The sequence below is a fragment of the Hibiscus syriacus genome, unplaced genomic scaffold (assembly GCF_006381635.1).
Source record: "Hibiscus syriacus cultivar Baekdansim isolate YM2019G1 unplaced genomic scaffold, ASM638163v2 tig00005856_pilon, whole genome shotgun sequence".
NCBI classification, from domain to species: domain Eukaryota; kingdom Viridiplantae; phylum Streptophyta; class Magnoliopsida; order Malvales; family Malvaceae; genus Hibiscus; species Hibiscus syriacus.
In genome coordinates this window covers 298,514-322,189 of record NW_024062067.1, presented here as the reverse complement: position 1 = coordinate 322,189, position 23,676 = coordinate 298,514, and the positions used below count along the sequence as shown (strand labels likewise).

Below are 23,676 nucleotides of genomic sequence, written 5' to 3'. Positions count from 1 at the left end.
GTTGCAAACTTTAATGGCGCTATTTTCAACGGCGCTTTTTGCGGCGTTTGTCATATCGCCGTAGGTGTTTTTGCGGCGCTTAAAAACGCCGCTAGGTAAAAAAACGCCGCAAAAAGCCTGTTTTGCTGTAGTGATAATATACGGTGGTCTTAAGATGTGTTCATTGGTCCACTTGAATATTTGTCAAATTCAAATGATAAATTATTTGATAGACCTAAATCACTACGTCATCCATGGTCCCAGTAAATGAGAGCCACAAATTATAAAATAACTTTTAAATAACTACCACTTATTATTTATATGTAAGAAAGAGGTGAAGATTTACCTTAGAAAAATAAGATGGAAAAATATTATTGATTGAGACCACAAAAATAAATTAAACCAGATCCATCTAATAATTTTTCCTTCCAAATTCAAACCTTAATATATTTTTGTTAACCATGTATGGTATTTATAAACATCGATGCTAGAAAAAAACAATGTGTACTAGGAAAAGTTGTAAACTAAAAGGAAACTTTTTATACAAGTATTCAATGACATATCTTATGGCTAATATCCACAATCACAACTAATTTCAAATTGATTATTCAAACAACACATTATTAATGAAACTATCATCTGCGAATGACACCAACAAAGAAAGAATATATTCATCTAGAGGAGCCTCCAGTAAAAAATCATTGGGAGACAGTTGACTGATGTCATCAACAAGGAATGCATCAGCTTCGGCAGCCTCTGGCAATGTAGTAACACCCTCAATATCATCAGCAACAACCATAGAAACTCCGGGAACAATGGCATCCACTACCAAAGGGGCATCAATACAAGTATCACTAATACATAAACTATCAGGTGCATCACCTGCGCTACTAGCTCCGACAGAAGCTAGTGTAGACATTCTAAAGAGAGGTGCAGTGTAGTCGATGTTATCGTCCTCATCTTCCTCAACCCAATCTTCTTCCTTAAACACTGCACCGTATTGGGCGCCATTATTGAGACCCGTACCATCTTTTTTGTAAACAACACATAGCACATATGAATCTTGAACCACCATTCTCTCCGCCAAATCTTTTTCGTTGAGAGTATACTATGTATCATCCAGCCCATTATTTCCCCTCGTCGAGCTTTGCCTCGATGAAATACTAGTGATTTTATTGCCCCCACGACTTCATCATTATATCTAACCGGCCTATCTTTACCGGTGGTTTTCCAATACCCATGTGTTAAGAAGAGTGAAACAACAGAGAGATATTCTCAGTAAAGAATTGCTTGCTTCATATCAGGTGGGTACACTGCTTTTATACAGAGATTTAGTTAATCATTAACCGCTTAACAAACTAAATAACTTGGCTAACCATCCTAACAACCTAACCACCCTTACATACACGTGATGAATCTACATCATTCTAATATTTCCCTTGCTATTCCTTTTCTCCTTTCAACAGCTTGACATTCCCTCTACTTTTCTTATCTTAATCAACTTCAAACAGCAGACACTACACACACACTCTTTCGAAATTCTGCAAAGGCTGATTTTGATAATGCCTTGGTGAAACCATCTGCAATCTGGTGCTCAGCTGGTATGTAGTTTACTAATAATTGCCCAGTTGCGACCTTCTCCCGTACAAAATGCACATCCATGTCAATGTACTTAGAATGAGAGTGATAGATGGGATTGGCACTCATCGCAACAGCCCCCGTATTGTCATACCAGATTACCGGTTCCTGTCATTGCTGTAGCCCGAGATCATTAAGCAAAGCACCAACCCATGTCACCTCAGCAGCAGTGTTTGCTACACACCTATACTCGGCTTCCATTATCGATATGGACACTGTTTTTTGCTTCTTCGAGCTCCAGGCTACAAGACATTTACCAGCAAAAACGCCATAGCCTGAGATCGAACATCGATCATCGACATTTGCTCCCCAGTATGCATCGACGAATGCTGCAACAGATAGAGAATCATCTCCCGATTGGAACATCAGCCCATAATGAACCGATCCAGCTAGATATCTTAATATTCTTTTGACAGCTACCATATGTGCTTCTCTCGGAGCATACATGAATTGGGTGACCTTACCAACACTGTACGCTAGATCTGGACGAGTGTGGCACACATACAGCAGATAGCCAACTATACTACGGTATTCAGTGAAATTAAGAAGCAACTCTCCTTCACTTGCTGAAAGTTTAGAAGACAAAATCATCGGTGTTTCACAGTTGGTTGCTCCTGTCATACCAAATTTTTTCAGTAGTTCGAGGATGAACTTCTTTTGGCTCAGTACAATGGACTTCCGTGATCGATGCACCTCAATGCCTAAGAAGTATCTGAGTAGACCTAAGTCCTTGAGCGAGAACCGTTGTCTAAGCGCCTGTACCACCTCTTGTATTCTATCAGTAGACTGCCCGGTGATGACAATGTCATCAACATAAACCAGCACGTAAGTATCATTTCCATGTTTCCTACTAACAAACAAGGAAGAATCCGCACGAGATGAGCTAAATCCCATTTCCACCAAACTGTTTTTAAGTTTGGTGTGCCAATTTCGAGGTACTTTTCGGAGGCCATAGAGGGCCTTTTGTAACTTACAAATGAGCTTAGTTCCATCTGCTGCCATCATCTCAAAGCCCGGTGGTTGTTCCATAAAAATGTCTTCACCTAAGTCCCCGTTGAGGAACGTGTTATTGATGTCCACATACCTGAGCTCCCACCCGTTTGTCACTGCCAGAGTCAACATAACATAGAAGGTGGAGAACTTGATCACGGGGTTGAAGGTGGCAGTGAAGTCATGTCCTGGTACCTGAGAATAGCCTTTCGCAACTAATCTGGCTTTATACCAATGAATGGTACCATCTGGATTCCGTTTGAGTTTGAACAACCATTTGCAACCAATGGGAGTGCGTCTTGCAAGTAGTTTTACTAACGCCCACGTGTTGTTTCGATGAAGTGCATCTATCTCGGCTTGGACTGCCTCACTCCAGTTGTCAGACTGTAGTGCCTCATGTATAGAAGTAGGTATATTATGCTCAAAATAAGCAGTGTATGACTTGGGTTTAAATATCCTGCACTTGCTGCGAGTAAGCATTGGATGACAAATTTGTCTCACCGAGTTTATAGCACTAGATTCAACATCAGGTTCATTTGAAACATTATCGCATGCATTCGTCTGTGCATTAGCATGCTCATCCGTGTCAACTACATCAAGGTCTGTATCAGTATTGGAGTTCGAGATTGCATCTAAGACAGGAGGAACCTCATCAGTGAACTCTAGTAGAGTTGTAGTTTCAGGCACACTCTGGATTTGTTGCACTTGACCTGGAAGAACATCTTCTGCCAAACCATCCTCAACACAGTTAAACACAAGCATATCGCACCATCTTTGTGTATCAGCAATAACTGGAATATTTTGTGAGCAAAAGACATTGGCTTTATGTTGCATATTGTTTGCCTCTTTACCTGCAAATGGAAACACCATTTCGTTAAACACCACGTGACGCGAAATATAAACCCTTCCATCATCTGCAATGCACTGGTACCCCTTATGCCTAGGGCTAAACCTTAAATACGTGCAAGGTTACGAGCGAAAGGACAACTTATGAGTTTGAAATGGTCTTAGGTGGGGAAAGCACTAGCACCCGAAGACCTTTAGATCAGCATAAGTAGGTTCCTTGCTATACAACTTCTCAAATGGTGATAACCCTTCAAGCACCTTGGTTGGTAATCGATTGATGAGGTGAACACCTGCTGTCATTGCATAGGAACAATACTGAATAGGTAAGGATGCCTGAGCCAGCAAAACCAGGCCAAGCTCGACTATGTGACTGTGTTTGCGTTCGATAACACCGTTCTGCTCCGATGTATGAGGACATGACAGACGATGTACAACACCAGCTTGAGCTAGTAGATTAGAGAAAGGGCGATATTCTCCTCCCCAGTCGGTTTGAACTGCCTTAACCGACACACCAAACTGAGTTAATATAAGCTTATGAAACAGCTGGAAAGCATATAAGGCTTGAGCCTTGTCTTTAAGGAAATAGACCCATGTAAACCTGGTATATGCATCTACAAACGATACATAGTATCGAAAGACGTTAGATGGCACGTGTGGGGGTCCCCATAAGTCTGAAAAAATAAGCTCAAATGGATCCTTATACACAGTTTTAGATTATTCAAAAGGAAGTTTGTGACTCTTTCCCATAAGGCAGGCCACGCAGGTTTTATTAATCTCATAATCAATCTTTACATTGACTTGATTAGTTATTCTATTGAGAGCATATCAAGTTGGATGTCCTAAACGATGGTGCCATAGTTCAGACTGATCTCGAGTTACAACTGCAGCAGCTACATGTGCAGCAGCACCAGATTCTACTCCGAGGGCAAAGGTGTACAGACCATCCTTTTCTTCACCTTGTAGCAGGACATTTCTGGTTGATTCATCCCGAACAAGACAATTACCAGCATGAAACTCAACATAAACTGCATTATCCCTAGCAAGCTTGGAGACAGAAATCAAATTTTTTGTTATACGGGGCACATACAATAGATCATTCAAAAATAGAGCTCTCGAAGACTCAACAACTGTATTACCAATGTTATGAATGTCAAGTGACACTCCATTCCCCACAGTTAGTTTACTTGGGCCTCTAAAGTCAGCAGAATTTGAGATGTTACTAACGTCGGGGGTAATGTGGTGAGTTGCACCCGAATCCACTACCCAGAGGTCAGCTGGTTTAGAAGCCACATTGGCCTGTGGTGATCGCGCAACTATTTGGAACCTACCATTACATCAATCACACCCCGAATTGGGTTTTTCAACAGTCGAGTGATGAGCACTAGCAGATTGACCTTTGTGAGATCGAGGCTCAACCGTAACACACATGAAATCCTCATCGAACCGATGCCAACAACGGTCAACTAGATGACCGAGCTTGCCACATAATTGACATTGAATTCTGGTTCTTCCTCGACCACGACCAGTAGAACGATTGCTTGAGAAGGGACGAAAGGCCCTGGAACCATGGTTGTCATCGGAGTATTTTGCCTCATGTTGAACAATATTTGCACTCATAGGCAACGAATCCAAGGATTCATCAAATCCGGCTAACTGAGCTTCAGCATCTAGAAGCATTGTATGTAATTCTTCGAGTGAGAGCATTTCTTTCATTGTAGTGATAATCGCCATGAATGGCTGGTACTCCCTGGGTAATCCTTTAAGTATGCTGGCTATATGACCAACATGTGGTACCGCACTTCCACAGGAGGCGAGTGCATCGCATACCTCCTTAACTCAGGAAAGATAGGTCCTCATAGTGTCATTCCCTTTTCTTAGCAATTGCAGCTTGCAGTGCAGTCCCATAGAAGCAGTGGTCGATCTGCTGGAAAACAATTGTTGCACCGTGCTCCATACTGCGGTAGCCGAGTCTGCTCCAACAAACTGCGGTAGAAGGTGCGGGCTGATGGTGGAAAGGAGCCACGACGCTAGTGCACTGTCCTATACCACGAACTCTTCAAAGGCATCATTGACTGTCATCTCACCATTGTTATCAAGAACCGTCTCCGATGGTGGCTTCAAGACACCGGTTAATAGTCGCTCGAGACGATGGCTTCGGACTGTGAGTAATATATGTTACTTCCACAACAGAAAGTTCATCTCATCAAGGAGAACACTCACTTTCTTGTGTGCAAAGTTCTTGGACGACTCCATGATCGTTACCAAGAGAGAGCAGCAGCGAAGGCTTACAAGAAATCCCCAGAACGTTCGGCTAAAGATACCATGTTAAGAAGAGTGAAACAACAGAGAGATATTCTCAGTAAAGAATTGCTTGCTTCATATCAGGTGGGTACACTACTTTTATACAAAGATTTAGCTAATCATTAACCGCTTAACAAACTAACTAACTTGGCTAACAATCCTAACAACCTAACCACCCTTACATACACGTGATGAATCTACATCATTCTAACACCATGTATTGTGGCATGGTTTAACCTAGCCCCTCTCGTGTATTTCTTCTCCACCGGACAGAAAAAATACCATTTACGATCACGGGTTTACAAATGGAACAAACCAGAAAGGTCCCAAGGGGTATACTTATATATATGCACCTCGACAATGACTTGGGAAGGGGATTTCTTCCCTAGAATCTTCCTTTTAAAGTAGAATTTTAGTAGCTCTACATCAGTGGGATGGAACCGAAATCCAGGTAAACTTTTATTTTCCCCCATAGGATTTCAAATAGAAAGAAACAGAGAATGGAATATATCAGATTGATTCAGAGGCAGAAATCAGATAACTCAATCACATTGATGTTTCCAGCAAATTTACAGCCCAGATTCAGAGTTCAAGAACAGATGAGAGTTTGAGATGTGACCCAATAACGAAAAATAATAGGATAAAAAAATAGGCAGAAACCAGATACGTTTAAGGTTCCTGAAGTTACCAGGAGGACGAGGTTTATGAGAAGTAGGACCGGAAACAGAGAAGCAAATGTAGCAAATTGATTTCGGAGGCAGAATCCAAATAGTACAAAATCTCAGGAAGATTTCTCGTGAGTGAAGTCGCCTGCAAATTTAGAGCCCCAAATTCAAACAAGAGTATGAGTAAAACTGTGAAAGAAAGTAATCAAACAGAGTATCTTCAATTTGAATGTGAGAAACCCTAAAATTCAAAACCCAAGTCAGTTATATATATATTTCTTGAAAGGGTTTCCGATGCTATCATTTTTGTCAGTGTAAACGCGGGAAATTTGAATGTTTTTTAATGAACGTTGGTATCGTTGTTGTGGTCCGTTTGACATAAGAATTTTAAGGATTTTTTATACATATTTTATGTTTGGTAAACAAATAGCAAAAGCCGACATAAAATGTTGTTTTAATATTTTTCAGAAAATAACTTAGAAATTTTATATTCTATTTTGGTTACGGACTATTTTTTTTAAAATGTCATTAGGATTACATTTCTTTATCACCTATCGTTAAAAATATTTTAGTCACTAAAAATCTGAGATCTATTAATTGATCGAGTGATTAGAGATACTCATATTATTTCACATTATATGAGTTTAAATCTTAACATTTACTATAGAAATGTATTATCTCTTTACTTAATAAAAATAATAATGATCAAACTACTGTTTGTGCATCTCCACACAATTTAACTTAGATATTTATTGTGATAGAAAATAATTAATTTCCAAGTTAAAAAATTATTCCTTTTTTAGAAGAATTTTTCCAATTTTCTTTTAGCCGAAACAAAGTTATTAATAGACCAACAATTAGCTAGTCCAATAGGATGAGACAATAACCTTTACAAAGTCTGATATGAATTGATCAATCAATATTAAATAAAAAAAATAATCATAGATTTTGATGAGAATAATTTAAGTTAAGGGATGGAGATAATGTGAATTTAGCTTTGGATCCATCCCTAATGTCTTCCATGTAAAAAAATCTTTCACCTAGATTGGACTTCTGGTAAGCTTCGGCTCAACAGGTGCAGATTTTACAGGTCATGAAAAGCTTAAAAAGAAACAAAAAATCATGTGATTTCCAACTTCACCTTTACAGTTTACACAATAAAATGGGGTCCAAACCCTAAACATACTTTCAAATCAAATAGATGTGACCATTTACATAAAAAATTTATGTCCACTTCATCAAAAAAAAATGTCCATTCAAAAAGGCCATGTACACTTTATGATGAGGTCATGGAGCCTAAAGAGAGAAAGAAGAAGAAAATCCAAGTGAAGTTGTTCTCCTTCCATCATATCTTTTTTTTAGTAGGACCTTAGGTTTGGATGGTTTTGTACCATCAAATAAATCCTCTACTTTATTTCATTTGCCCATTTTTTCTTCTAATTGGCTTTTCAATCACTGTAAACAGTGGTGGAGTTACGGTTAGTGCCTATTTTTGAAATCCAAAAATTTTATTTAGTTACTTATAGTGATGGTGATTATTTTAAAATTTTTCGTGTTCATCTTGAAATTTAAGTTTTCTTCGATTAATTATTTATTTTACGGATAGTGTTTACCCTCGAATTTTATTTGTACTCGTCTCATTTAAAAATTTTATGTTGTTAACATATGTGTGCCCATTCTAAAAAAATAATGCTAAATCCACCACTGACCGTAAATTGGGTTTCCTTAATGCCCACATTTTTACATTCTTAGGTTAAAACATGAATTACAAAATAATATTTATTCTAAATATTCTTAATAATTTGACAATGAACGCTCATTCACCTTTATTGCAATCGTTGATGTTTGAACCCGAGACTTCTAAAAAAACATTCATTATTTTAATATAATTTGATTCGTGCAATAAGGGGTTACACATTTTAAAATATATTTGAACAAATTTTTTTTATGCAAACTCTGACATATTTGAAATAGATTACGCAATATATGAATCGATTATTACTTAAAAAAGAGAAAAATATAAAAATATCAATTTTTTTTTGGTAATACAGCAATGAACCCAAGACTATGCCATGCAGACTTGGTCCTGGTAAACTAATTCAACGACCTCCCTGGGAGGTTCTCGGTGATCCAGCACCTCGATAGGAAGCCCCCTGGCCAAATTAGCGAGCTTGTCCGCCACCTTATTACCTTCTCGACAGACATGCGAGACCTTCGTTTCCCAGTTCTTGCATAACATCTCTTGAATCAAGCCAACAATCGTGTTATTCCTTCCCACATCCGATACCCGAGTGATAGCTTCCACCGCTAATAAACAATCCGTTTCCACCACTATTCTCCGAATCCCAAAATTCCAAGCATAAGAAAGAATGTCGTATATCGCCCAAAGTTCAGCCGCTAAAGCCGAACACTTCCCTATGCTTCGACTAAAACCAAATAATCAGTTCCCCCACTCATCGCGTAACACCCCCCGGCTGCGGCCATGTCTCCAGGAACTCCAACGGCTCCATTAGTATTCGTTTTCACCCAGCAATGTTCGGGCCTCTTCCACTGCACACTCGAGTGGTCATGACTCTGTTTGCTGGTGCAAGAACGTTGCTAGCAGTTATCTCGTTTTTCAGCCGAAAGCATTGAGCCAAAAAATCCCCACGATCCACATAATCCGGCTGGAGGATTAGACAACAGCTCCTCTTCCAGAGTTTCCAGCAAATAACAGCAAAAAGAATGGAACAATCCTCCTCATTGAGTAACGGACAACCACGGCCTTGGATATTCATCATCAGCCATTCTTCATGAGGCATAGAAGTAAACTCGACAACGTCCTCGTTTCTGTACAGCTTTCTCCATAGCTCCAACGCAAAAGGGCATCGTCGAAGCATGTGCATCAAATTCTCATCCTCATTTAAACAAAGAGTGCATTGTGTAATTTGTGTTGAGGCCGTTATATGTCGACGCCTCCGTTCTTCGTTGGTCAAGTGTCTATCGTGGAAAGATAACCAAAGAAAAACTTTGATTCTCTGCGGTACATTGAGCTTCCAAATTCTCCTCCACCATCATTTAAACCACTTTGTGTTGCAGGGGAAAGAAAGGTATACGCTGACTTAACCGTAAAAGAGTGTCGCCTCCCATCTCCAGCTGGGAATGTCCTCTCCAAGGCGAGGATCCGGTGGGCATACAGCATCAATACGCTCGCGTATATATTCCGGAACACAAGCAGTTAGTTTTTCCCCGTCCCACAAACCAGACGACGTGACCATCGAACTCACCGGTGTCGGAGGCGGGTTCTCATTAAGAAGGCAGTGGTCCACCAACGGACCCGAATCATCGATCCAGACATCCTTCCAAAAATCCGTTGTAGCACCATTACGGATATTCCAGAAGATACTCTGACATATCTCATCCCAAATGCATGTCAAACCCTTCCAGAGGCGCGAGCTTCTTTATCTTCAAATATTCAGAGGAACATCTTCCGTCCATTTGTACTTGGTTTTGAGCACCTTAATCCACAACTTATCATTCCCTTCGATTAATTGCGTACCAATCTTCATAAAAATGTCATTTAAAACTTAATATATATCATATAAAAATTGACATTTATTTGAACATATTCAATAAGACTTGATTATTGTGTGATCATTTTAAAACGTTTGATTTTGATGAAGAAAAAGCTTTAATTGATATTTATTTCATAAATGCAAGAGAAAAATGGTGTGATTTAGTGTTAACGTATGGCTTACACTATAAGTGTATAACAGGAGCAGTTATGCGAATTTTCTAACTGTTTTTATAAATTTTAAAGGGACGAGGATACATATTATTAATAGAGATTATAAAAAAATATTTAAAATTAATAAAAAAGATTAAAATTTTTAAAAGAAGCGGCTGTCTGTACCTGTTCATTTTGGTCCATCCCTGATGGATGGGGCAACTGGTGAAGGCTATGAAGGGGACAACACCATTAAACAGATGCGAGGGACAAGGTCCTGGTTTTGGTTTTCCACTCGTATCACAAGGTTAACTTCATCTTCTCCACGTATATATTATATTGATGAAGGGTGAAAAGCAAAAAATCCAAATATTATTAATTTCTCAGAATTTGAATGAGAAAGGATACTAATGAACCTAGGGGCTATTTGGTTGTAGATATAAGGAGCGGGTTGGGTCTACCTGAACCCTGAACAGCCTGACATTTGCATTTAGTTCTCACCTCTGCTCGTAAGGTTGCCAATAGTAAAAGGTTTTCATGCTATTTCTCGAGTAAACTACTCTAACTTAACTATTGACTCCATTATATTTTAATCATTAACTTACAACTTTCATTAATTATGCCACTAAACTCATTTTAGTGTGAATTTAATTACCTACTCCTAGGTCTAGGTGGTTAAAGAGATATTATTATTCTCCACGAAACTTTGGGTTCGAACAATTATATATGTATGATGTGTGTTATCAATTATAAAAAAATATTTTGAACATATATTACTTTGTACTCACCTCAAAATTTTTAAAAATAAATTTTTCGTTAGCCGCTGGCAGAAAACTAACATGATAGTTATAAAATTTGCTTAATAGTACATTTAGTCTTCATTACTTACACATTCTATTAGTTTTATGTCATTATTGTTTAGAAAACTTTTCATTTCAATCAATAGGTTGTTAAACCATTAACGATAACTAATTTTGTATGCTAAAAAACTTTTTAAAAAATTTGACAGTCGCCATTGTACATCTTTTCTGCCACTATTTAATAGTTTCTTTGGTCGAAAATATCATTAAACTTATCTTCTTATTCTATTTCTTTCTTTTGGTTCAAACTCATTGGAAAATCTTCCAATCACCTCAAATCTCAATCGAAACTAAAATCTAGAACTTTTAAATCTATCACTTTTCATCCTTGATTCAACTTTAAGATGAACTATTTTTATCTTCTGGTCAAATGTTATGCACACCATTGAGATTGATCGATAATCACCTTATTCATAAAAAAATGTCATTTGCAACAACTAAATATTCGAAACCTTAAGGTTTATATTGTTAGAAAAAAATGGTGAATTTAATTGATGGATTTAATATTTGGCTTAATACAAAAATGTGCCTAAAATTTACATCGAAAAACAATTTGGTACCTAAAGAATTTTTCGCTAAAAATTGGTAGCTAACGTTTTCTCAGTTACACTTTTAGGTGCCAACCGTTATGTTTTATATTTTAATTTTTTTAATAATAAAAATATTATTTTTTAATGAAAAAGATTTTTTTTAAAAAAACTTAATTTATTTACAAAAGAACCCTTAACTTTTAATGAAATTATAAAAAAACTAAAATAACTCATTTCAACCCCGTTACTATAGTGGAACATCGGACGAGCACCGACGGAGCGACGGAAAGGATGGGTTTTGAGTGGAATTGGATGGTATTTCAAATGGTGGTGATGGTGTGGCATATGGACGCCGAGATCGGCCGGAATCGACGAAAAATAGCGACGGTGGCTTAAAATCTGAAAAAACTTCGAACGCTTCTCCACGGCAAACGACGTCAACTTGTGGAGAAAGGTCACTAGGGGTTTGATTGGGGGTCAACGCTGGTTCAAATTAGGGTGGCGGTGATGGTCCTGCTCGCCAGCCGACCATCATTGAAAGGGGAAGGGGAAAGGGGTTGCTGATGCATCGTCGGGGTTTGCTATTTTTTAAAAAATATTTTTTTAATTTTTTTAATTTAATAAAAATTCTTAAAATTATCAGAACGTGACATGTGTCACTTAACGAAGATATTTAACGGTGGTTAACATTCGGGTTCCTAAAAATATAACGTTTGAAACATTAGACACATATTTTTAGCGAAAAATTATTTAGGCACTAAAACATTTTTCGAGACATAGTTTGAACACTTATTTTTATTTTAAGCCTTAATATTTATATTAAATTCATATTCCTTTTGACTGTTACAAATTAAAAGATATTTTTAATTTGAATATTAGTAGGATAATTACTCTTTGAAATTTTCAAATTAAAAGGTATTTATTATCTATTTAACTTTGAATATTAAAGATAATTATATACTTTTTGATATTTCAAATTAAAATAATATCCATTAAGTTTGAATAGTAAAAGATCACTATATCTTTTGAATATTTCAAAATAAAAGATATTATTATCTATTTAAATTTGAATATTAAAAAATATCTGATTGAATTAAATCTCTCTTGAAAATCTCTTATAAATATTGTGCTAATATGCTAGGTTAAATACAAGTTTTGATAAGATACACGTTTCAATAAGTTTTTTGACAAGCTCAAAAGAAGAAAAAAATTTCTCCATTAGTTTTTCGGTGATAAGCGAATACAAGGATGGTTCGTGATCTATGCGACTGTGCTACTGTAGCTGATCATCTAGTTGTTCTATCCTGGAAGACAGATGACCAACGAACTCGAGCACTTAAGGAGTGGCTGAAAATCTGTCTTAAGAAAACTGTGTAGCGACTGGCCTAAACTTTTTCAATCGATAGATCAATAAAAAGGGGTATTATTTATTTCCATTTAAGAAGTTTTAATTTCTTCTGTTTTATTTTCTTAGGTTCGATTTCGTCTCGAATTGTTTATTGTTTAACAATCTTAAGAAAGAGTAAACTCGTTCTTTCTCTTGATTTTATAATGCAATTTCAATCATTATTATTTTTATATTATTCTCATATTAACACAATTTTTCTAACAAGCTTAAGGCATATTTTTTCTGATTTTTTTAGATAATATAGAATTAGTTTGAGTTTAATCTTTGTTGTGTACAGGGGAAGTGCCAAAAATTCGTCAAAACAAATATTGGGCGAAAATTAAGAGGAATTTATGCCAACAATAAGTTTTCTTCGATTTTGAATTTATAAATTTTATTTTTTTTGTTGAATAATTTTGAGTTTAATTTTTAATGTGAGACATGGTTCCACTAATTTCTATGTAGGATTTAAATAGCCGGATTCCAAAATCTTTACAAGATCTTTATGGTTATGCACTTTGTGGGGGCACACCTTGAATCTTGATGGTTCAAGTTTTTAATTGACAACGATGTAATTAATCATGTTGGTGAAATTTGAATATTTCCCTTTAATCCGAATTGATTCGGAACTCTTTCTTCTACCTTTCTTTAATATGAAACGGTTTAGATATCGTGGGAAAAATGAGATAACAAATAAATTTGTTTTAGGATTTATCTGGCCATATTAACGAGTTTGCTTTGATCTCAAAGTGCACAAATTTGTTTAACATAAATTGTCGTTGAAGTAACATTGGTTACTGATTTTATTTCAGAATTTTGATTTTGTTCGATAATAAAAATAAAAAATAAATGAGAACTAATTTTTGTTTATTGGAATTCTTGATTTCGTATTTGATATCAATGGGAATTATAATTTCGCTGCTTAAAAGAATTATTTGATTACTATTTATAATAGAAATCATTTGAAAGTAACAACTTTGTTACTGGTTTGTTTCAAAATTTAAGTTTCTAACTATTTTTTTGGTAAAATAAACTAGAATTTATTTTCACTTTATTGTTGGAATTATTATTAATTCTAATTTCGTGTATTAAATGAAATCATGATTTTCGGATGTCATGAACAACAATGAGAAACTTGAAAAATTCTATAGATAAAATTTTTAGATATGACAACATAATATGTTGTTTTTTTTTAAATAGGGGCACTTTGTATTAATAAGGATACAAAGTACACCACCCCAATGACCTCATTAAAAACCCTCCCTAAACCTATTTGGAGGAAAAAGAATGTACCATGAGGTGGATAATTACATAAACCAGAAACTACCAGTACATCAATCAAAATATCACCCCATTCAGACCAACATAATTCATTCTGGTCGATCTGAAAACCAACCTAATTTACAATACTCTACCATTGTTAGCTAAACTGACGAACAACAGATTGCTAATAAGCAATACACCAGCAGTGACGCACAAAACATAGCAAAACAACAAATTCGTCTTGACACCTATATTCCTGATAAACTAATACAAAGAGAAGACTTCAACCATGGCAGCATTCAAATATAAAGGACCTTGGACTACGAACAAAATCCAGCACACACGGAACCTTTAATGGCCACAAGAAATTCATCCAAACTCCTATCTGCAACAGAACGTTATAAAAAATCTGCTATACTGTGAATACTTTGCCCTCGAACCGAGATTTGTTTCTACTCAGCCAAATATTCCAAATCAAGCCGAAGAAACCAATATATCATAAAACCCAAACTTTAATTCTAATTTTCTGTGAAAACCATATTTGTAATAGCTCATTAACGTTCATGGGAAAAACAATATTGACTTCCCACACCTTACACCATCGTTGCCAGACTTGCCAAGAAACACCACAATAGAGCAACACATGGTTTTGATATTCTATAACGTAATTACAGAATATGCAGAGATGATGACCATTACAAAAAATACCTCGCTTAATCAATTCCGAAACCACCGGCAGTCTTTGATGCATAGTTTTCCACACAAAGGCAGAAATTTTAAACGGTACAGACTTAGACCAAACCAGATTCCAAGTTGGATTAGCCTCTTTACCAATTGAATCCAATTTAGTGCAATAATCCTTCGTATTAATTTACCGTCAGCCGAACCTGTCCACTTGAAGCTGTCCGATTGTGGTCCTGGAGAAGTAGCTCTTTCCAGAACTAAATTAAACTCACTCCATACTGCCAATTCCCAGACGAATAATCCTCTTCTCAACTGAATTTTCCATTCCCAGGCACCATGAACCCAATTCCCAAACTCATCAACAGTACCAGATTTTTTAATCGCAATTCCATAAATTCGAGGAAATGATTCTTTTAAAAGAACGTACTTCAGTCCAGTAATCTGTCCAAAAATCAATTCTGGACCCATTTCCCATAATACATCTGACCTCATATAAGAACCCGTCCTCATACAAAACTGCTGGGTTAATAATGTCACGCCACATCCAAAAAGATTTCTGATTGTTTACAGATCTTGGCAGAATAAATTCTAGACCATAGTTATTCCTCGCAACTATAATCTTTTTCCACAAGCAGTCCTTGTCCTCACTAAATCGCCAAATCCATTTGTTCAATAAAGCTCTATTTCTAGACTTTACATAAAAAATACCCAATCCTCCCTAAGATTGCGGACCACATGCCCTAGTCCACTTGATCCAATGAATCCCTCTATTGGATTTAATATTCCACAGAAATCTAGCTATAAGAGAATTAATCAACTCAACTATGCATTTCGGAATTGAAAATAAGGACATGAAATAGACCGGCAAGTTAACCAAAGCAGCTTTAATCAATGTAATTCTACCCCCAAACGAAAGCATTTTACCTTTCCAACTTTGAAGTCGATTTCTAACTTTATCAACAATAGGTTGCCACATCAATTTGGAATTCTTTTTGTACCCTAGTGAAAGCCCCAAATACATGGTAGGTAGACTCGCCCAACCACAAGAGATTGAATCAACCCATGTAGAAACCATACTATCATCTACATTAATTCCATAAAGCTTTGACTTCTTCATATCTAGCTTCAATCCAGCCACAACTTCAAAAATTTTAAACACCCGTTCTTTAATTTTCCAGCATTCGCTTCATAGAAGAAAATGAGATCGTCAACAAATTGAATATGCAACACTCCTATTCCAGAACCAATATAAACCCCTCCACACAACCCAGAGATAATTGATTTCTTTAGCAGTCCGCTAAGAGCCTCGCTAACTACATTAAACAGAAACGACGACAACGAACATCCTTGCCTTAGACCTCTCTTAATTGAAAAACTCTTTGGAGGGCATCCATTTACTAGAACCGAAATCGAGGGAGTTGAAATACAAAGATTGATCCATCTCCTCCATCTTTTGCCAAAGCCCATTTTTTTTAATACTAGACTCAAAAAGTTCCAGTCAACTGTATCGTATGCTTTGCTGAAATCTGCCTTAAACAAAACAGCTTCTTTCTTACTTTTCCTCAACTCATCTACAACTTCATTTGCGATCAGAGCACAATTCGTAATCTGTTTTCCAACCATAAAGGCAAACTGGTTTTCTCCAATATGTTGTTCTATTTGACCATGTTAAATTTGACCAAATATCGGATGATCCTCCGATTAATGGAGAGGACGAGGTAAACATTGTTATCACATTCATTGCTGTTTGGAAGTATTATGACCTCTTATATTGGAAATACATCTTGAATGTATTATCTGATGCACTATATAAGGTGTATTATAGACACTTATTTTCATTTGGGATTATGTGAATATAAATATTTAAAATATAATTATATATGTATATATTATTTTGAAAATATATAGCTTTTAAAGTATATATGTATTATATATTTTGAAAATGTATAGTTCTTTTATATATATATATATATATATATATTGGAAAAATATTTTTTAAAATATTATGTGTATATTATATTTAAAAAATATATATTTTTGAAAACAAGTATATATTAAAAAAAATAAGTACATAAACAATCAATGATGATTTTGATTTTCACCAATATGAGTTTAAGAATTAAATTGATGCAACTAAAAACGAAGATAACATTATTAATTTTGAATGACTTTGAAGGTAAAAATACATTTATTAATTAAAAAATTTAAAAGTATTTAAAGTTTTGAGCAAGTATATTTGTCTAGTTGGTCAAGATGTTCATATTTATTTCTCATATTTTCTTATATCATATGTTCTAGATCAATTAAGAGTACTCTCCTTCCTTCTCCCAGAGTTTCCCTTTCCTTTTAGATAGGATTAAGATTTGATTTAAAATTTATCAAAAATTATAATGTATAGGAACTTATCAAGTAGTTTCCATGGTTAAAGAATTTGTTAATTTTTTGAAGTCTTGAATTCAAACAAGCACATATCCTAGGTTTGTATACGCATTATCTATAATTAGAAAATGTTTTTACACTATAATGTATATTAAAAAAAATACTATATATCAATAATCAATTGATTTAGTGGGATGAGGTACTAGGTCTCTTAAGCAAGGTTAGGGGTTCAAATCTTGGCGTCTGCGAATAGAGCAAACTGGGTGAGGAGGTTGCCCTCATCTTTGCAGTACCCTAGATTAGTCAACTAATATATCATATACCAATGATTAATTCAAAAAAAAAAACTATATACTTACATTAAAATGAAAATCTTTGCAAGTCCTACACAATTGGATTGTGAAGAACAAAGTAAAGTGCGTCAAAAAAAGTTGCGTTGAACCTAATTCTTTTCATTCTCTTATTCCCCTGTCCGCCATTGACAAGTAAATTTCCTTTCAAACACGAAAAAAAGGAGGCCTGTCCCCTGCAAAGTATACTGGATAACAATTCATTAAATCCATCAATTCATGAATCCTTTGGTTGGAGCAAGCAGATGAATCTTGCTCGATCATCATCAGATTCAGCCCTCTGAAATTCCTGTGAGACCTGATTCATAAGGTTTCTTTAAAAAAAATTTAGTCTAGTTTAAGAAATTTGAGTAAAGTCGAGTTGAATTGTTTGAATTTCTATACAAATTTAATTATAATTATTTATAATATTATGATAAATAATATATATATATATAATCCCAGAAATTAATGAGAAAGACAACCGATTCCTCAAATCTCTCTCAGTTAGACGTCTCTGAACACAAGTCCGCTTGAACCAACTATCCAACCCACGACAAATGTGTTTTAATTTATTCGGAACCGTTCTTGAAACTTCATCCCAAAGCTGCTTTACCTCACCTTCACAGGACTCCTCCAGTATCCAAGACGGTTCAAATTTGAAGTGCCATCGTTTTTTTACTACTAAGAACACTATCCGTCTCTAATTACATAGGACAATGATCAGAAAAAGAGTGTTGAAGGTGAACCAGCCTATAGTTCGAAAACGAGAAACCCCATCCATCATTTATCACCCCCGATCTAATATCTCTATAATAATTGTCCTAGCTCTTCTCCCCCGTTCCCAAGTGAACCAAGGAACAGTAAAACTCGCATCACGCAAACAAACCAGTTCGATAAAGCACCATAAAAGGCATCTATCTGGCGTTCATTTAGAAGCAAGCCCCCTTCTTTTTCATAGGAAAAAAAGAATTTCATCAAAATCTCTTAAGACTAACCCAAGTACCTCAAGCAAATCATTTAATTGGTGAAGTAAATCCCAAGACTCGCACTGTAACACCATAATTCAGTTTGACCCGAAGATCCATAGATTACAATATCACATGAGACTACCAAAATAGTGGCCCAAATTTTTTCTTTAAAAACTGGTTATAAGTTGCTTAAAATATAAGTCATACATGGTAAATAAATAAAACGTGATAATATTATGGTTTACAAATCAATGGGGAGCTCTAAAAATACATCCACAAAATACAAATACTGAGTACCCAATAAAGTTACGACTAAATACATAATAATATATTTCCTCTAAAGATGACTCAAGACGTACTCTGATGGTCTCTGCTGGTCTGCCCTGATGAAATGAAATGTCTGGTGACGATAACTCCCATCGAATTGCCCCTAAGAACTTGCGCACGGAAACACATTCCGAACGTCGAGCTTACGAGCTCAATGTATCACTAATAATTGTACTATACTACATGTATTCACTAAATGAGATAGTTGATGGCACAGGTCTAAACATGCAAAGCTATTGATTAACTATTGAGTAGACATCATGGTGCGACTAAGAGTTCTGCATCTGGGAGCTCACGCACCCCTCTAGCCTTTCTGAGATACCCTCGGGTATCTAGGGTATGATCCGAAGCTGCATCGAATACGTACACCCACCAACTTACTCCGTCGAGTCTTGGGGCAATTGCGCCCAGTCGGCTGCTAAGTGCCTTGGCACTGACTTGGATATACACTGACTGGCGTAATTTACCAATTTTTATGATGTTCCAATCGCACCTTAAAATGGTTGGTGGAAACTCCCAACATTTCATAAAAGCATTTCAAAAACATTTAAAAAATCTCATCGTTGCAACTCATTGGCCTTTCCCCCGAAAGATCGGTTGCGACAATATACCTTGTGTTCTCTTAAATACGCATTAGGCTTTGAAAATGAAATATGAAGGTTATGAAAAATATCAAGTTAACAGGAAATATGAAATGGATACTTTAACTGATAATGTTTTGTCTAAATTATTATGAAATCATGAAATAAGGTTGATTTTTAGGTTACGATGAAGAAATTAGCTTGAATAAGTCAGTTTGAAAGTTTAATGTTTTATTTAAATTTACTTTTAACGTTTAATGTATTTATGATGTTTTTATGTTTTATCTCACCTTGGCTTATTATTGCCTCACTAAATTATACTTAGTGTGTGAAGATTTTCATGCGTAGGTTCCGATAGAGATAAGGACGTGCAGTGAGGAGCTTCACGAGCATCTTTTTTTTTAGATAATCTATATCATTAATATCAGTAAGACATCTTTGATGTTACTTTTAACTAGTAGTGACATGTATATATTTATGTTACTAGTTTGCTTATTTGGATTTAAATTAAATGGCATGCAATAATAAACTAGGACCATTTTATTTTGACTAGATTAGTTATAATCGTATTTATGAATGAATAGTTTTTATATATAATTATATTTTAAATAGTTTTAAAAATGAAGCAACATTTAGACAGTTTTATATAATTTATAAAAACAACACTAACTGCCTAATTGTTGTCTAAATTGGATTCGTTTTCAAAGATTAAAATATTATTTTTTGATTCACGATTAACAAAATAGTTTAAAAGTTAATAATGGAATGTTTTATAATGGAACAAAATTTTGAAGCATTTATGTTCTCTAAACGTTTGTAAAGTTGATGTAACATCTTTAACTCGTAATTCAAGACCTATACAGGTTATGGGTCTTACAGTTAATGTCTCTCAGCATGTGCCAGAGACGACATACTATTTGAGGTTACCACAAACCCTGAATGTTCCAACTCATGAGTTTCCTTGTGACCGACCAACCTGATCCTTCAAGCCTACCAATGTAGGTGAATTGAGATTGCTAGCAACATTCTCCTTAGATAACTCCAAGCTGGTGGGGTTGCTCCATTGTTGTTTTGCCCCATCATTCTTAACTAATGGATTCTCTTTTTCATCGCAACCATAACTACTTCCGAAGTGATTCCAGTTCGAGAAGAAATCAACAAGCCCGTAGGGTCATCCGTACTACATTCATTCTTCAGCGAGGGACTTAGGGTATAAGATCGATGTCTAGGCGGTGCACGTAGAGAGATATCCCATTGAGGAATCAAATCCTATTTAGGGTGTAGACTGTGCAAATGACAGAAAGCTTAACCATGGCCTAGCTTTCTACAAAGGAAACAAAACACCCTGAGCTTTTCATATTGAAATGCGACATAACTAAATCCTCTATTTGGTAGAACGATCTTTTTTTTTCCTTTGTAGTGGTTTCTGGATATCAAGACAGACACGAATACGGAGACATCCCTTATATCTAAGAGAAACATTAGTAGCGTCAAACTCCATAAATGTACCTATGAAATTCTCAAATTGACGTACCGCTTGTTCTGAAATAAATCCCACCGGCAGATCGTAAACCAACACCCAAAACTTTACCATGTCCAAAGGCACAACATTCGGGTCCTCATCCTTCAACATCTTATAAAAGACCAAAAAATGAGAGCTGAAATACCAAGGACCCCCGTTTCAGATTCGATCCACATCAACTTCATGATATAGTCGAAATAAATATCGACCCCTCTAATTTTGTTATTGAAATACTTCCTATCGGGTGCCAAATGTTAGCTAGCATCGTTTTCATAGCCACCAAGAAATTTTTGAATGATACCAATGGGGTAACAACAGTATTGTCGAACACTAAAGTTTCATTTTCCTCCTCCCTTAACGCCAAACCTTCCAACTTAGACTCAATTTCATCCATAGAAATTTAGCCAAGCTCGTCTACAATTAACACTACAAGGGCAAAAACCAAACCCCGACGAACAAAATAAATGAAGAAAACCCAAGACGATAGACAGAAAAAAACTATAATAATGACTAGAGGAAAAACCCTAATATATTGCCTTACACACACATATACAATCTAAAATTATAAAATATATTTACAATATTATATTTTAAAGAAGATATTTTGAGGGTAAAGTATTGATGATAGTATAAAAGAGTCAAGGAGTTAATGAGAAATAATTTGCAAACATATCTAGTCAAAAGACAAAATTAAGTGAAATGCAAATTTAAGGGACTAAATTCAAAAATGAGTACATTTATAGTAAAAAAATAAGAATTGAAGTGAAACTCCATAGACCCAGCCTATGCGTTACAACCAGATCTAGTGAATTACAATAAAATTTTCTAAAATATTTTTCAATAATGTAAAACCATATTACGAATAAATAGATTTAAAAATATAGTTGATAAGATTAAAATTCAATTCCAGGTAATTAAAGTTGTAAAAACTGAATAAAATAAAATATTCCAACATTTTCAAAATATAGGCACACGCCACCCAAAATAAAGGAAAATCGGAAGATAAAAACATTACAAAAAAAATTACAGTACGAATGTGTCGATCCTCCAAGTGCCATGTACGGGTCGCCTATAAAAAAGTATCTAAAAGAGAGAAATTTGGGGGAATGAGCTAAGGAGATCAGTGTGTTTCAACAGTGCAGAAATAAAACATACAATTTAGATTTCAAAACCAGTTCATCAATAAAATCATGAAACGTCGGTAGAGGTTTCAAAATCAATTCAGTTCCAAATTGTAAAAATGTCAGTAGTGTTTTTAGTTTAAAATTTCAGAATCGTCTTCCAACCGAACACCATATGCAGTTCTCCAGAACTACATCCATAAGGACTTACCCTAGGCCCGAAGGACGTAGGTGCCAACCTAAGGGAGCACATTGGGTTCATAAGGTCTTACCCTAGCAAAAGCATAGGTGCCCACCTCAGGGCACTCCAAAAGAACTTACCTAATGCACATAGAAAATGTGCCACACTGAGAGAGTACCTTAGGGTCCATAAGGTCTTACCATTAGGCCCAAGAGCCCACCCGAGAGTCGCCTTAGGTTCATAAAGAATTATCAGCTTGATCGGTCTTAACCTACATAAGAAATTACCAATATAATCGAGCTGAACCTGCAGAGACTTCATACTAAATCCCAGAGTACCGCGGAGAAAAAATATTTTTCACATAGTAACTAATGATAGCAGGAAATCAGAGTTCATGCATATTTATTTATCAGTAAAAACGGTAACCAGATAACAAGAATCAGACAATTAGGCTTAAACTTTAGTAAATCAGAAATCAAACTTTAAATTAGATAAATCATACAGAATCAAGCCAAACACATATATACATTGCAAATCAGATAAAACAATCATGTGCACATGATATTTCAAACATATATTTAAAACAGATGTGTGGCACACAAATAACACATCTCGCAAAATGAATCAGTCTGGTAAATCTAACGAGCATTGGCTTCGCTACGCTTTTCTGCTGAACGAGAACCTAGGTTATATCAGAACATGATTATAATCATAGTAAATATACTAAACTGAATGTTTAATAGGGTTACAAAATTATACGAGTATTCACGGGCTTTCACGTACGAGTAGATCGGAAGAAACTGGGTTGATCAGTCGAACGATCAAGAGATCTGCGAGTACCTTAAATATTATATAACATTAATTAGTCCTCGACCCTTCAGTTAAATTTGATGCATTGAAATAAATACTTAATTTGCATATGCACATTTGGGTTTTATGGTATATTAGGAGGTTTTTGGGTTTGAATTTGGAAAAATGGACTTCTGATTCAGACATAGGATGTCGAAAAACATAAACTATGAATTTTCAGAAAATTTGACTTTTTGGTCAAAGTCAACGATCGACTCTGGTCAAAGTCAATGGGTCTAGTAGGGTTGACTCGATTCAGGTCAAACAAACTTGGTTCAGACTTGGTCGAGCTAGTTTGGATCTCCTGGATCGGTTCTAGAAGGAACCAGAGCTGTGGACGAGCCCCACGCATACACGGCGGAGTATGGTGGCGATGACGGGCCAGAGAATGACTGTCAATTACTCCTACGACTTCAATTAACCAATTACAATTGAGATTAAGCCAAATATAAGCCAAAACCATGCCAAAAATATTTGAAATTTAACCGGAGCTTACCCAAGACGGTGGTCAACGACGGGACAGTTTTCGACCGATAAACCCGGTCAGGTTTTGGTCGCACGGAGTTG

General features: G+C 35.7%; 1 pseudogene; it reads right to left on the bottom strand.

The window, feature by feature from the left end:
• Positions 1-583: 583 nt before the first annotated feature.
• On the bottom strand, positions 584-6,227 carry LOC120199952 (annotated as a pseudogene).
• Between the last annotated feature and the right edge of the window lie 17,449 nt (positions 6,228-23,676).